Source organism: Plectrocnemia conspersa, unplaced genomic scaffold (assembly GCF_051122295.1).
Source record: "Plectrocnemia conspersa isolate PC_06_02 unplaced genomic scaffold, ASM5112229v1 ptg000014l, whole genome shotgun sequence".
NCBI lineage: Eukaryota > Metazoa > Arthropoda > Insecta > Trichoptera > Polycentropodidae > Plectrocnemia > Plectrocnemia conspersa.
This window is the reverse complement of record NW_028277178.1, coordinates 10,682,621-10,700,185: the sequence shown is the minus strand read 5'-3', so window position 1 is coordinate 10,700,185 and position 17,565 is coordinate 10,682,621. Positions and strand designations below refer to the sequence as shown.

The 17,565-nt window shown below is 28.4% G+C and overlaps 1 long non-coding RNA gene across 1 annotated transcript; it reads right to left on the bottom strand.

Annotated features, from left to right (window-relative positions):
* Window positions 1-6,808: 6,808 nt before the first annotated feature.
* On the bottom strand, window positions 6,809-16,979 carry LOC148226198 (uncharacterized). The gene is made up of 3 exons (XR_015812260.1): window positions 16,811-16,979; window positions 12,206-12,368; window positions 6,809-6,856 (listed from the first exon to the last, which is right to left on the bottom strand). It is a non-coding gene; the product is annotated as an uncharacterized LOC148226198 (long non-coding RNA).
* Between the last annotated feature and the right edge of the window lie 586 nt (window positions 16,980-17,565).

Here is a 17,565-nt window from a genome sequence, read left to right as displayed (position 1 = left end):
CAGACACAAAAGGAATAGTAAAAAAAATACAGAATATTGTCAATAATTTTTATTTACACGTATTTTTATAAATGCATTACTTCTTAATGCGATGTATGAACTTTTTTTAAATTGTGTTTATCTATCTTTTAACCACTATTTTTAACCACAAAACAGGGTCGATAAATGATTTAGCAATTAATGTAGATAATTATTTTTCACAAAAATATGATGTTACAAATGGCAACAGCACTTGTATAGCCTTGCTAAAAAAAATTTTGAGAAACGATTCACTTTGATCTAACTAAAAGTGAACTAACGTTTTAGTCTCAAATAGTTGTTTTAACTAATTATTGCATAATAAATATATTAGTTCTTTGTTTTCAAAAGTTGAATCAATATGCATTATATTATTTATTGACAAATAGATTATATGCACAATACGAACTTTTTGAAATCAAGATTATTGAAATAAAGTAAAAAAATCCTTTGACTGAATATTTGCAAGAAATATGCCAATTCAGAATAGTGCGTAATCAAAGCTTAAAAATATTCAGTGAAAAGATTTTTGTTTACTTTAATATCATTTCTAGTGCAAAAGTCATTTTAAAGAGGAAACACAGCAATTATATTAACTTGTAAATTATGATTTCTATAACTTTATTTTTTTAGGAATCACTTTTACCTTGTGATTTTTAATCAATAGATGCATTTTTATTATATGTATTGTTTTATTTTAATAAATTATTTTTTTTAACATGATTATTTACTTTATAAGCAAGCTTAAGAACAAATTTATCGTTCCTAAATATATTTATTTCTTCCTTGTGGTAATTATCAAGAAAAATCACAATTTCCTTTTGAATTTGAAATATAAAAGAAAGTTTGTAGTATAAAAGAAAGGTAAACTTAGCTCTTATTTTTTCACACCCACAATCTGGAAAAATAAGCTTTTCTTCTATTGTATGTATTTTTTACAATTTTCGACTCTGTGATAGAAGAGAAACTATTTTCTGTACGTTAGAGTTAACTTATGTAATTTTCTTTGAGTTTTTATCGATTTATTCGTGTATCTAGAATAAATTTTTATAATGTGCTGTTTTAATTACCATGGTTTATTGCTATTTTTAATCAAAATCATACAAACCAAAACCATTGGATATCTCAAGCCATTTGTCATACTCGTGGATACTAAAATATATAAATTAAATCATATTTTCTTGCATTAACGTTTCTATTTACTAGTTAGCCACATCAGTGTCTTCATTATTAGTGAATTTTTAATATTTTTTATGAAAATAATAAAAATAGATTTATAATAAAGAATTAAGGGTTAATCTTTTCGCACCACATAATTTAAAAACCGCTGATAATTAGAATCTTAATACGTTAGGATTCGTCCTGCACCAACAATCTTTTTCATACTATATTTTTATCTATGATCTTGCTTTACCTGCTACTTATTCTAATTTTTACAAATCATATGAACTCTTCTTATTTTGTGTTTTTATTTAAATCTCAATTAGTTTATAATTTGTATATATAAAAGAACTGATTCAATTCTTATTGAGAATATCAAATCCATGAATACAATAAAAATATTATACGCCATGAAGCGGATGGAAATGTTTGAATTGTAATATATTGCTTTTTTACATATCTACACATTTTTTATTATTTACCCCCACACACGCACACATGGATTGTATGGCAACAAATTTCCGTATATATTCATTTTCCACGGCATATAATTTTTCCGTGGGCCGCATAAGCCGCGCTCGCATGATTCGCATACATCCACGTCGGATCGGTGATCATCAACAACTGGGGTTTTCCCTCCGGGGATCGTAATTTATTTTTTCCCCTGGATGGCACAATGCCATCGATGAAAATAATGGCGGCCATATATTACTCGTCGGATTGAACCGACGAATGTGCATGCGAGAGGGCCAAAAAACGATATTTTTCAATTGGCTGGGCAATATGGTGCAGTGGTGACACTGTAAATCAATTTAGCCGAACCACAAAACAAATAAATGGCGCGTGTAGCTAAACGCTTGGCGCGACCGCCTCCAATTTAGAAAACCACACAAGAATGCCGTTTCAAATAGGTTCTGCGAAATAACACTCTGTGTTGCCAGAAACTGTTTTTAACGCTTTTTTGAAACGCGGCTACTTTGCTGATTTAGTCTATCGACGTTGAAATAAGCTTACGGTCAAATAACTATAATTATGGCAGCGCTGCTAGTCTCAAAGCTAAAGTTATTTAATCATTTGTAAACATAAATATATTTGGTATCCAAAATATTTTATTTAAATTGCAATAAGGTTCAAATTACTGAAAAAGTTTTAGCTGTAAAATACATTGATGAACGCTAAGGGTTAACCAAAATTTTATTATCTCCACCATTGAATTTTTGTAAATTAAAAATGAGTTAATTTTGCAGTGTTTCATGTAGATACAATACTAAACTTGCGATGTGAATTTATTCGTAGGCAAAGTTTAACTTGCTACTATTTGCGATCCGTGAAAATTATGAAGGTGAAGTCGCCCCGGGTGGAAATGAATGCACAATGTGCCCCTGCATAGCCGACAAAGGGTGGCTAATGCACTTTCATTTTTCCATTTCTCTTTCAAGATGCATTAACTCATGCTGGACAACGGTGAAATTTATTATAAAGTAGTTCCTGTTAGATTTTTCAAAGTTTCTGGCGCAAATACGCCACTGAGTCTGAGTTTATTTTATACGTATGAAAAATAATATCCTGTGTTTTAGTCGAGATTCATGGAATTATTTATTGCATGCCAACATTCACAATGAGCTGTGCATCATATCTAATATATTATTAAAATCATATATTGGAATATGTCGTGGCGAGATGTTCATATCTGATGATAGTAGAGAAAATATTTTTGGGAATATTTAAATTTTAAATTTATTTAAACAACCTTATAATTGTTAATTAAATGTATAACATATACTCACAAAAAATAAATTTAACAAATGTAAGACTTTATGGACAATATCTATATCTAGAAATTTCTGCAGGGTAGAATGTATTGTATAGCTAGCGCGCGTTTTTTTTTAAACAAAAAGATATTTTATTATGTCAATTATTTGGTCTCGAGATCTCTCTTTCATTGTGTTGTGAATGATGTGTGTGGTCCTACATTTAAAATCAGTTGATTTCCCTCGTTTGTCTAAATGATCGTCAAAGTGACCTCTAAATTAAATTTATATATCTGACACTTTGACATTTTTGTTCTGTAGCGTCAATGCTATGAACAGAAAGAAGCTAACAATATTTTTTGCAGCAGTTTCTTGGCAAATGCAGGGTTCCTTTATAATTTAGTAAACCACGCTTTCAGCTGAATCCAGAAGTAACTGTGTTAAAAATTGCTTTTCTTGATACTAAAAATGTAACTTTACTTTAGGGATATATGTCGTAGTAACAACCGATTTGCAGTTATGTTTTAAAACCACAAAGTAAGATTATGTTTTTATATTCTTAGTGTAAAATATAAAACAGTATTTTTTATTCTTTTAAAAATATTTCTTGTGACTTAAAATTCAAATATTATTTTACAACAAAACTTTGCCCCAACAAAACCTAGAAATAATTTACAAAAAGAAGACGTAAACAATGTTTTACTGATACAGATCTGAATTTAACAGTATCATACTACATATGTAAAACATTTATTAATTAATTTTATCATTAGAAACATTAAGAAATATAATAGTGAAACATGTTATTCATCGAATATACGAAAACCTAGATATTGTATTTAAAACATCATCATTGTGAAAGATTTTGTGGTATAGATAATAAGCATATAAACAAGAGCTTATTTTCTTAGTTTAATGCCACCATATATTGTAAATTAATTTAAATATCATACAAAATCAGATTTCAACTTCTATCAATTAGTGAAATTAATGGTAATAATCTATCAATAAAATAAGTTCATGAATTACTTACATTTATATAATAAAAAACACACTGAATGCAAAATTTAAAGGCAGATTGCTTTAAAATGTTACTCACTAATAAACAAAGGGCAATTTAGCAAAAGAGGGCATGAACTGCTTGCATTTATAAGCATACACATTAACAGTATATAAAAATGTAAATTTTCATTGAAATTATGCACATTACATTACTTTCATTGCTGACATATTGCTTTTGCATAAAGCGTTAACCTCTTACTCATTTCGGCGCTGTCGAGCCAATAAAACTAATTTGTGTGAAAGCCATAAATATGTATTCGGTTTGTTCTGAAGCCAACTTTGAAATGTGACTATTGATGAGACATGGCTTTTGGTGTTGTGTTCAATTAAGTTCAAACAAGGGATGGTATTGATATAACAAGATATTTAATTAAATGAAAATATTTCACTATCATATACATGTAAAACGAACGCGATAGATTATTACTAGATATTAAATTTAGAATATAAATTTAATTATTATATACAAAAATAATAAATACACGACATATGCAAATAAAGATAATTTCATAATATTTCACGTCAAAATAACCAATATTCACGTTTTTGTTGTTGCTGTTGATAACTTATTCCTTCTCCTGCCTTATATATTTATATATAATATAAAAAATCAAATCCAAACACGACAGAATAAGTTAGCAACTTAGATGAAAAACCAGTTTTTTTTCATATATAAAATTTATTTTCACCCAACATCGCATGTTTGTGCGAACGAACGCACGGCCTAACTGAAAATTGAATAGCTCGAATATAATATAGCATTGAAGTTTTTTATGTTATTATTAAACATAACGATATTTGTTCTGGCGTTTCTATGAACGGGTCAGGGTTATCTAATTAATTATCATTTTTAATTAAAATAACTCAGATAAAAACTACTAGGTTAAATAGTTTTATCAGGGTAATTTTAAACGAGTGTGTAGAATATGTATTTGATGTAGAAAATGCCTACTAATAACAGAATGTATTCTTTTTTACAAAGATTAATTAAACAATTAACATTAATTTTTTCCCATTAGAACTTGTATATATTTTTTAATTTTTATTTTAAATTAAAAATTGTAAGTAATTATTATGAAATTTTCAAAAATCAGCAAATTTCTCGAGGATTGAAAATTCTCAATTTAGCATTTTTTTCGAAAAATTTTCTAAAATACCGAAAAAAATGTATTCTTATCGATTATTTTTCGTAAGAATCATATTTATGTAATTTGTGCCGTATTGTTTTATTGCCAAATTATCTATTTTTATTCTTGATAATAATTATGCTATATATATTATTATACTGCATTAATTAAAATCTAAATTTTAGGATTTGATTTTTTAGCAACAGATTCTGAAGATATCTCTTCGGAATAACGTAGTCTGAAAGGTCAAAAGTTAAGATCCTAAACTAATAACCCAGAGGCTGCGGATTAAAATCACGATAGCAGAATCTAACTTTTATCTATAAAAAATACGCTATTTTTGAATACTAGTCTTATATACAAAGTGACATTTATTAATTATACACTTTTAAACACATTCTTGAATAAAAAATATTGGGTGAATAATATTTGCAAGTATTTTTTAACTGTCTGATTAATTTACCTACTTGGTATAAATTTACTCCATTATAACGCATTTGACTTGTCATTGAAAAATTAAAAAAATAAATAACTTTTGCATCTTTATAAAACCTATAATTTGTATAATTTTAGTTTTATATGTAATGTATTTTAATTTATTTTATAGCAATCTATTGCCATACCTTCTTTACATGTCATATTATCATTACAAAACATAATTTTTTTATTAGGAATCTGACAATGCATTGACAAGCTGCCTTAATGCGTCATGATGGCTATTAATAATACAATCAATAATATATATTTTAAAACAATATTAAAAAAAGTTATTGTGTACAGATAAAATAGATGAGCACCATCCCACATATTTTTTCAGCTCGTCATAGCTATCGCCAAGAACATCCTTCTGTTTGTTAAGCTCGTTGTGAAGCGGAATGGCTCTTGCTAGAGAAGCGTTCTCTAGTAACCACAAAGGTCAAAAATAAGAGACAAAATCGCGACCCAATAGGGCACTCTAAAGCTTGCAGCCGTAAGTCACCGAGCACTGACGGGTTGTCGACACTGCCCCTTATCAAAAGTGCGTCAATGATTAAACGTTACACAATGAATTATATATTATATCCCAACGCTCAACAATAAATTAGTAAAAATGCATTAGGATACAAATACGGATGCGATCCGTACTCCCATACTTATAGTATAAATTAGTTTACTTGTTTTATTAATTACTTTGTTATAGTGAGTTTTTTATACAACACATTTCTACAATTTCTATAATATTTAATAATTATTCACCTTTACACAGGTTTTAAAAATAAAAATCATCTGCAATTCACCCGATGATTTAATCATGTTTATATCTGCCGCCACAAATATTTCTATCTATTTATCTTTTAAAAAGTCCTATTTATTTATTTTATTTTGCAAGTCAATGTAGATGGCGTAAAGAAAACCTTTTTAAATAAGTTTACGATCTGCATAGTCGGATGACGTAATATTTCGTGATCTCATAAATGTTTTGTAGTTTTAGAGTGCTGTATAGTTTATTGCCTCGGAAGGGTTGGAAGCGCGACTGTCAAATGAGCTTTTTCAGTTTGACACCGCCGCAATGGAGCTCGGTCAATAACATCGGGGAGTACAGGAACCACCGCCGAAACCAGGATTGCCGTCGTTAAAGTATCATGCATTATAAGCTAGATAGCTGGGTTACTGCTCAAAGCTCGCCGTGTTTCGCCTTTACGGGGTTACTGGTGGATGTCGGACGTTTCGCTATTACCGCGACTGCAATATCCGACTCTTGAATAAAGAAATAAGTCGTTTGAGTTTTAATTAAAATTATTAACCGCAAGACTGGTGCATAAGGATATAACATAAAAACAAGTAAAGGCTGTTATACTATAAAAGATTTCCTCTAGAGATTCTAGTCACTTTTAATTTTAAAAACTATGAAGATTTAGAAATTGAAAACGTTAGGATAGAGCAAGGTATTAAATAGTATTTTTTTTAATTAAAAAAAAATATTGTGTTTGCATATGGAATTATTTTTGAATAATTATCAATGAGAATCTCTCTTGTGTTTGTTAAATTTATGCGCTGTGATTAATATTGACTATTCTAGTATCATCAGCGATTCAAGTCTAATCAAATGTGAATTAAAAAATATGGTAAAAAAAAAATCGTATTTATCTATTGTACAAAAAAACTAACATGCTTTAACTTATATTTAACATAATTGTTACTTACATTTTACATAATTGTTAATTATTAAAGAACACAAAGTAACATTTTGTAACTTTTCTATTTTAACTTAAAAGCTCGCTGAAGACGTGTCGTGTTCTCACATGGAGATTTTGCGATAAATGCATATTTTATTTTATACACTTGCCGTTTTGCGATCGACAAGCATTGCAAGCTTTTAAAGTCAATGCTCAGATTCTATGAGATAGCATACATATGTCGATGATATCAGATAATTTATATTTAAAAACGAAAATTAATAATGTCTAAAACAGAAAGTAAAAATATATCGCTAAAATAAATTAAATATTTTTTTAATCGCTGCTAGGTTTGATTAGAGTTTACTTATTTTGAGCAAGAAAATAAAATACTGCTGAAATTAATTCATTACTTGTTTCTGTTTTTATAATTTAAATGATATCCAAAAAAAGAATACGAAAGCGTTTGCTTATCGATACATTTTATAGTAACTGAAATATTGATTGATATATTATTATCTATTGGCAAAAAAAGAAAAGTAAAATATTTACGAGTGTCACTCATATGGTTATCAGAAGCATAGTTTTTCTGCATATGAAACAGATTTCAATATATAACAAAACATGTTATTGATTCGCAAATCTAATTCTGATCTGCCAGACACGATTAAATTAAACAGCGGCAATGTTATTGTAGTAGCTTAACTCACAACTTTTAAATTATTAAGTAAAAACTTATATATTACTTCTATCGTGCTGGTTAATCATTACATAAATATCAAAGTAAGATTTTTCTGTGATATATTAATATCCAATATGAGAGCACGTGAGCATCGAAGAGATTAATTGGTTTCCGTTTTCTCAAAGCGAATATTATGAGATATAAGATGCTCGCATAAACTGAGAAGCTCTTTTCTATGGATGGTATTATGTGCATCGGCTAGAGAGCAGAAGAATGGCTCATATCAACAATGTAATCTTTGGAGGTCAGAAAAGCTCTTTAATCCCTTTGAACACTAGACAGCTTCAACAATTGCCTCGGAGTTTTTTCCTGGCGCTCTGAGCTTTGCAGTCTGGAAAACTGCGCTTTTATATAAAGCTTTGAGAGAGAAGTTATCTTACTTGTGTGTTACACCATGAAAATAAAGAGACAATATTAAATGCACAACAGTTATTAATAAATAGATAATTATATATTCCGATACTTAAAAAAAACATCTATGCTACATATGTATATAACTGCGACTTTGACGGACATTTTTATTATTAGCGTAATTTTAGCCCTATCATGATTATAATATTACTATATTTATTCATAAAATTAAACACTGATTATATTGAGATCTTAAACCCAAGATCTTGCTTCTTGAATATCATTATTTTTATTTTTAAAAACATTTTCTGGGAGAATCTACTTAGATTCTTATTATTTATTTAAGATACTATAATACATAATATATTTTGCGTTTATTTTAAGTTAAGTATGAAGTTCTTATATTGATCATCTGAAGTATACATAATTGTATAGTATCTTTCTTACAATAATAAACATTTTTTTGTCAGAATCTTATTTATCATGATAAATATATATTGGCATTGTTTTGCTATTATTAAATTGATATTGTTTTAGCTAAAAAATATTACGCTGATTGCGTTACTAATAAAAACCGGCCTCAGCTGTAAAAGTACATTATTAAGATTTTAGTTAGTTCTTAAAAAAAACGAATAAGAAGTTCCTACTTAAAACGGTTAAGTTTTTATTTTTTAGATTTATGGATGGAAAAAAATATATGTCATTATATGAATCTATTATTGCGATTTTCACAGAAAGCATATTAATAATAATAATATGCATAATTAATAGTAATCATCAATTGCAAAGCGCAAAGTTATTCCTTTATTTGAGTAAGTGTTTTATTTCCACCGAGTTCAAAATGAACAATGGGATTGTTGGTAGAGGAAGTAAGTGGAAATATATATTGGCAAGCTTTCATCCCTTGTATATAGATTAAGAGCCACTTTAGTCGGAAGCAAGTTGCTTAACACATTAATAATATCTTGAACAACTGGCACTGGATAAGCTATCCCAGACAGAAGTTGTTTCGCAACGGCTTACATACCTAAAGATGAAAATATACGATAACTTAGCGAGTAGATTTTCATAAATATCCACCATTATTATTATCCGTTCTATGCTGTATGTAAAAAAAAGGTATATTATAAATTAAAAGCTCGCTAATGGTAAATGTTATTTTTGCAGCAATTAAAGCACATATTATTCATATGATATATTTTTTATGCGAATTAGTAAAGTGAGTGAGCAATTATGAATAACCATATTTACAGTGAATATTTGCTCACCTTTCATAATGCATTTAGAATGTGAAGTTCGTTAGAGTGCCCCTCGTTGACGTTATTAATTACTTCCCTAACATTTCTTGAACAAATGCTCAAACTTGCTCCGCGAACTTCTAGACACTGTAATACGGGCGTTTCATATTATACATACAAAAGCAGCTCTTGTCAAACTGTTAAAAGTAAACAAATGTATGATGCATGTTACTTTTTGATGCTTACTTAATATTAAATTATATTATTATATCTAGATATCTAATATATACATTTATTTTAACTCATACGGCCATATACCATCACGACCGTCGTATAAAGTAGAATGCGCATTTTTTAATTAAATATCTCATATAGATAAGTACCATGACAGGTACGTTGTAATAACACTCCAGATACTTCTGGTATGTGCATCAACTTTTGCATTTTTACTGTCCGTCCGGCAATAAACACTTGCAGCGAATTGCCACAGGCGGGCCCCTTGCATTTTTATACACCCTGGCGGCATTTATATTTATTTGATGTAGGGTGTCGCCTGGGAAATGTATAAATTCGTCTGCAGGAATTGTAGTTATGGCGTTAAGTATTTGTGTATCCGTATATATGAATGTATACGACAAACGCTTTAATATTTTAATTATTGCAGACATGCACAGCGTACCAAACGTTCGGTAATAATGTAATATGAATTAACAATAATTTTGTGTTGTTTCGTTTTAAATTAGTGTTTTTATTAATACATATATATAATTATCTATAATATTAAATATGTAAGATCTTACTCAGTATTAATTAATTATCACGATATTCATCTGTGAGATTAGACAAATGGAGAAAAACCAAATCTATGATGATTAATCGGAATTTTATTCATATAATAATCACTGATTCGAAAAAAATTAAGTCCAAATGGGATTCGAACCTAAGCCTTTTAGGTCAATAGTTTGCGACTTATACAACTTGTCTATCATGCTTTTATTAAATTTTATTCCAAAGAATATACAAATATAATTATTGGCAACAAAATTAGGTTGTTCCTTATAAAATATATTCAGGACATATTCAGGACATAATCTTAATTTTTTTTTTTTAATACTTTTTATATGCGATTACGATTTGCTATAGATGTGAAAGTAAGGCGAAAGCCTAAATCTCTGTATGTAATTTCTTAATAAAAAATCGCAGTGAATAAAATACATGCTATTTTTTTTATAAATCGTAATTTTTGTTATCGTAAAAATTTATTTGGCACTAAACCTAATAACCACTAATTGAATAAACTAACAAAATACACCTTATTTTTATTCAAACTATATGTAACGTATCGTAACATTTAAAAGATAAAAATATATCGAAAAAAATTAACTATGTCAAAAAGATTTGAAATTCACAGTTTAATATATTTAACAACACTTTAATTTAGTTAAATTTTCAGTTTCACATTTTAATTTGAGAATAAGCTTTATGGATCCACTACAGTATTTTTTTATTATGATAGAAAATCCCTTCCGCTTATTACCATAATAAATGTAAATTTAAAAACCATATTTTTACATAAAATATTGTTGATATTTTGTAAATCTAAAAAATATTGGCAATCTCTACTTTTTTACGCATTGGTCATCAATGCCTTTAAAGTTTTTAAATTAGGTCAAAATAAACTGCTTATAAAATGCGTTAAATATGATCATTAAAAGTTGCAGTAATAATTATAAAATCATCCGCATATGTTTTTTTTACGTATTTTATGTAACTTTTTTTTCAATATCTCAATGGGGGTAGCCAAAAATAAATGTTTAATTATGTATCCAAAAAAATCGCGGACGAAATCAAAAATGTTTGTTCAGAAAAAAATGTTAAAATATTTAGTTTTTGAAAGTTATTTTGGCAAAAACGCTGATACACAGCAAAAACAATGTTATTGTCAAGTAGAAAAGCCTTAAAAATATTCTTACTTCTCGGAAGTCAAGAATTGAAGCATCAAAAGCAATAAAACCATAGCAATAGGAACGCTTATATATGTATATATGATAAATTTTATTTTAATTGAACTACATTATTAAAATACAAATTTTATATATGTTATTAATTTTTTATGGTGTGTATTGTTTCTTTTATTAAAGTAATTAATATAAATAATCAATAACAATGATAATCAAATATAGCCTGGCCATAACGTAGTCTATAAATGGTACGAATTTCCAAACTATTGTTCCATTGGTAGCGATAATTAAAATGGTTATATTTTCCAATTGCAACAATTAGTTGCTTAATACATCATAATTAATAAACATTATAATATAACAAATATTTATGTTATTCAATTTTGACATACAGTCTCATAACGCGGGTATTAGGTTATCGTCTTTGTGCAAAAAAATTGACCAAAGTCGAATTATGTAATAAATTACCTAAATAACTGGCAATTGCATATTCAGGTATACAATTATTTTTATATAATTAAAAATTTTAAAATAAAAAATACTACTATTATTTTTATTTCTAAAGTTAAGCATTAGGTTTTATTAAAATGGTTTACAGTACATTAATCTTCTTAAAATTTAAATGTTTCGTGTCATACCTAAAGACTGGCCGTTCCTTCTTCGTAGAAGGCTAGGGGGCGCAAATTTTCCACCGCTTTTCTCCTATGTTCCGTTCGGTCCGCGCGCAATTGCATAAATAATGTAATAAAATGACCGCCATTTAGCGTCCACATAACGTGTGTTTGTGCAGGGCCGGCATACCTGAAATCGCGTGACAAAAACAAAATGAAATGCCGCCAACTAAATAATAAATTAAGGGCATCGTAAACTACACACGGGCCACGGCACGTACGCGTAGTGTATACGCGCGCCATCGCTTTTTATTAGGTTTAAATATACATGTTATTCCTTTTAATCCGGGCCGAAATTTTGCCACTATGCCACCGCGTCGAATATACAAATATGCCGTGTTATTACATTGTTATTTACGACTGCTAAATTATAATACACGAAATTAATGCCCCCCTTTTCGAACGAGCCCAGGCGCGTGAATGCGGGCCTGGATAACAATTGCGAATTTCTCACGCATGGTTGGACCGATTGAATGAGGTGTATGAATGCTAAGACAATATACAATAATATCTATTTAAATTTTTAATAATAATTAAAGACATCACGACCTTATTTTAGTAATTTTATACAATTGAACTTTTTTGGACTTTGGCAAATTAGCTGTATGTATTTACATTTTTCTAAGACATCTTATAAAATATAGTTTTTTATGTATTTTAAATAAATGAGTATAAAAGGTTTGTTTATTAAAAATATTAAAAATAATGAAAATATTAATAGCAAAAATATAATTAAAATATCACTGGTTATTACAAGAGAAAATTTAATAAATCTTTTCGCAAAATATGAAGAGCTTTCGTTGAAGTTACGAGACGTCACCGAGTGAAAGCAGTACCTTTTCCAGAGCTTTCGTTTATTATATTTTTTTTATTTTGGCAAATGCGGAAATTAAATCTATAAAGTCCCCCTTTTCATTGTGCTGATACAATCCCTTCTCGGATGCAGAAAGCTAACTGCAAGGAAGATATCCTTCGTTCCACATTAACGTGGCAGACATGCATTGTAAACATTTTAGAAGCTTTTGTAGCATTTTACAAAACACACCATTGTAGAAAACCTTTCAAAAAGTATTTACATATCCGCGATAAACTGTCTTTATTTTTATTTTCACTTAGTAAAATTGCTGCGATGACAGCGTATTATAAATTTAAAAAATATGAGTTTTAAAAAAAGATATGTGTAGACTTTTGTATATTCATAATACAAAATTTTCACAAGAAGCTATGAAGCTGAAAGCTTTCACAATACATAACGAACGTCATTGTTATTCACTGTCGGCAATAACAATAGCAACAGGGGGGATCCAAGAACGTATTTTAGACATTGATACCACAAGTGAATCTGATACGTATGCAAACTAATAATATATAACTCCCAAGGCCCTCATTAATATCTGAATCTATTATGTTGTAAATACTTAAAGTTTGTATTCAAAACTTCGAAACGTTGTTTAAACAATAATTAAAAGATGTGGTTTTGATAGTAATTAATTATAATAAACAAAAGTACTATTCTTTACATTGTGTAATGTATATAAAAACCAAAATTGTTTACAGAAAAGTTATGATTTTGAATTGCCTTTTACACTGGATTACTTAATAGATATTTTGGAATGAATGTTGTCAATATTTTTTTAATATGATATGCAATCATTGTTTGTTGCATTAGTCTGCACTGCAAAAGCTAAAAGCCCTATTCTTGTGACGTTTAATTACAGACAACTCCATAACTTTGGATACCGATTTTATACATACTGATATACCAAGTCTTATTATCTTGTATCAAAATTTTAATTGGTCAAACTCAACAAAACCTATTTATATACCTTACAATGTTAACAGTAACTATATATATTTATGTTTTATATTTTATTAACCTCATTTATAGTTACTATACTATAAATAAAATTATGAAAATGCCATACAATTATGTTCTTAAAAAATAATTTCTCAAAAAAATGCCTACAAGAAAAAATATTACTGACTAAAAACACCACAAGTGACATTGATTATAAAATAAAATTGATAATGTTTATTTTGAGATAGGGTACCTAAAATATATGAAGGTAATGTTGTTTAGAATCGATTTTTTACTAAATTATTGCATTCTTTAAGTATTCGGTTAACATATTTTCTATATTTATTAAATAACACTGTACTTGAGAATGACAACACCATTTTTTTTAAATATCTTTCTCAAATACATTTATAATTGAAAGTAAATTTAATCTAAAGGGTAATCTAATTTTGTGCAATTTTTTTTAAAGGAGTCTCACGACATACGTTATATTTCTCGTTTTAATTGAATACAGCGTTCGAGGTTGGCGATCCCCGAGTCTAAAGGACAAGAGGGATGCAATGAAAGTGTTCAACTTTTAGCCGCCCATTGTTCGGAGGCCTTCGCAGAAATATATTAAATTGGAAGCCCAATGTCTTGTGATGGAAACACGTCCGCTCTTTCGTCAGTAATGGCCGCGAACATTCGAGGATGATTTAATAAATGGTGGAGAAAGAGATGGGAAAAAATATAACAATGTGCTCGGTTATCTCGCGTTTTAAATTAAAAAAAAGAAGGAGAGGTCGCGAAAGACTGCGCCTTTGTGCGCACTCTAGCAGAAGGGAGAGATATTTAAATGGATAGAGGGTGGATCGCGTGTCAAAAGGGGTGTCTAATTTTACGTGCGACCACCTAGCCAATTTTAATTAACAATTGGGAATTGATTAATTTTGAGATCATAAAATGAAGGGTTGTTAAACATAGTTTTACTTATGAGTAGGGTTACCATATCTTGATTTTCTGAACGTTTGACTAGTCTGATTTGGAATCTTGAAAAGATCCCTTAAAGTAAATATTTTATTTCTTTAATCTGAATTTATATTTAAGTATACCTCGGTGATATATAGACAAGATGTCTAAAGTAAAATTTTATACAGAAATACTCGAACGCGAAGCAATCCTACTTAACAGATATAAATAATTATTCTATAAAAGGGGTCTATATTTTATTTGATTAAATAACTAATAATCATTCAGAAAATCTCATATCAACGATATAATTTAAAAAAATAATAATATTCTGTTTTTGATTTCACATCTAAATAATAAAAAAAAACATTTTAATTACTATTAATTATATTATCGGTTTTTTCTCTTGTACAGCTGTGAAAAACCGATTAAACTTTAATAATAATTTACTAATAGGTATTGTATCTAAAATATATTAATTTTTTTTCTGCTGAATTTATCGGTTTTTGACATATTTCTTTGGTATTAATTTTTTTAAACTCAATAAATTTTTGATATGCCTACACATTTTTTATTTTTATTTTTATATTTATAGTTCAATCCTTTTAATTTAATTAAAATTCGTATATTTTTAAAATAATTAATTACAAAAATTGTATTTTTAATAAAATATTTGAATAATACGGTATAATTTCTCTATAACGAATAGTGAAATAAAAAAAATCCCAGTATAACGAATCGTCAATTTGTCCCCAAAAAACTTTCATACAATATGTTTTCATTATAACGAAGACTGATCTCAGTATAACGAAATATTTTGATCCGAATTTGAGAATGTTGTTACAACTTGACACAATATTTCTCCGAATTCAGTTCGTTTTTAACTTGGCGTGTGCCGGATGTGTTTACAAGCGACATTCAAGGTGTTTCCCTGACCCTCAAACATTTTTTATAAAATATTTTTTAACAAATTTTATTATGTTCATTACAGTATCCTTAAAAACGGACATAAAACGATCTGCGAATCTTGTAAGCGGATATTTTGATGTTGTAGTAATATGGTAATTAAAAATAAAATAAAAATATATTATATTTCTTACATTCGATATAACGAATTTTCTGTCTATCGAAACTTTTCTTCGGTCCCGTGAGCTTCGCTATACTGAGATTTCACTGTTATAGAAATAGTGTATAATAATATATATAAAGGTTATTCAGCTCATCTTTATCATATTTAGCGGTACTTATGGCTGTATGAAATGTTTTAATATTATCTTGACGTTTTTCATATTGAGATTTTTTTTAAATAGTTGTTTTATAGAATTAAAAAAAAAAATCGAACACTACTAAAATTAGATTTTTGTAATAAAATGTATTTTTTTTTTAACTCAGGTTGTATTATTTTTTTCTTCCTATATTGTTAAATTATTACAAACAAACCTTTCAGACCCGAGCTCAAAATATTTAGAATTAGTATAATACAAAATATATCTGGATATTTTCTATATCTTGTTCTTTTCATAGAATTTGGTTCACGATTTCTCTACTTATCTTTTCTGACAGATTTATAATATGTGAGGTTGTTTCTAGAAATTTTCAAATATTGATTTTAGGAACAAATTGGTAAATTGTTAAATGCTTTTTCACGATATTTTTATATTAGCCTATGCATCACGTTTCTGTAGTTCTTGGAGAATATGGTAACCCTACACCTTAAAAATATGTCGACTACTTTTGTATGTGTATATATAAAAGACAAGTCTACATTAAACCCAAGAGGAAAATCATAACATTAATTCAAAAGCGGTCTCATATACAATACATACATAAATAATTGAATTCAACCAAGCGTAACCGCTGAAGGTGGGATAATTGGCAGATCGGTATTTTCCTGGTCATCCTTAAGTCCATGACCGACCTTCACACTGTCCACGTTACTCGAAAGAGTGATGCACTTCGACGGATGTGGGCGACGACCGTGCGCCAGAGTGCGACGCCCTTAGGCGGCGTCGGAAAACGACGCCGTTTCGCGATACACCTTCGTGTTTTGTGCTATTTCTTCTCTCGCGATCGTTCCTCATATATACTTTGGGGACCTTGCACCTTGTCACCGGGTCAATAGACCGTCGACCGTACACTTGTGTGACAGAGAGAAAATTATTTATGTAATGCATTTAAAAATATAATATAAAAATAGCATATTTATTATTATAGACATATTACATCAATCTAAATAATTAGTTTATTTTACTTTTTAGTGAAAATTTTGATACACATGCTAAAAAAATCTCACATCTCCAAGAGTTTCAATTTCACTAAAAGCAATACTACAAATTTATAAATGTAACTACATTTTTTTTTATACGCTAAAAATAAAATCAAAATAATTAAAAAATGTATTTATTTAAATTTAAATAAGATTAAATTAAGCTCATAGGTTATCTCCAATGCGTCACAGTGGTCCAAAACAATACATAGTATTATTACAATACACAAAATATATAATACAAAATAATACACAAAAAATAATAGGTATTAGGAAATAAAATAAAATTACAAAATATTAAAATTGATCGATACG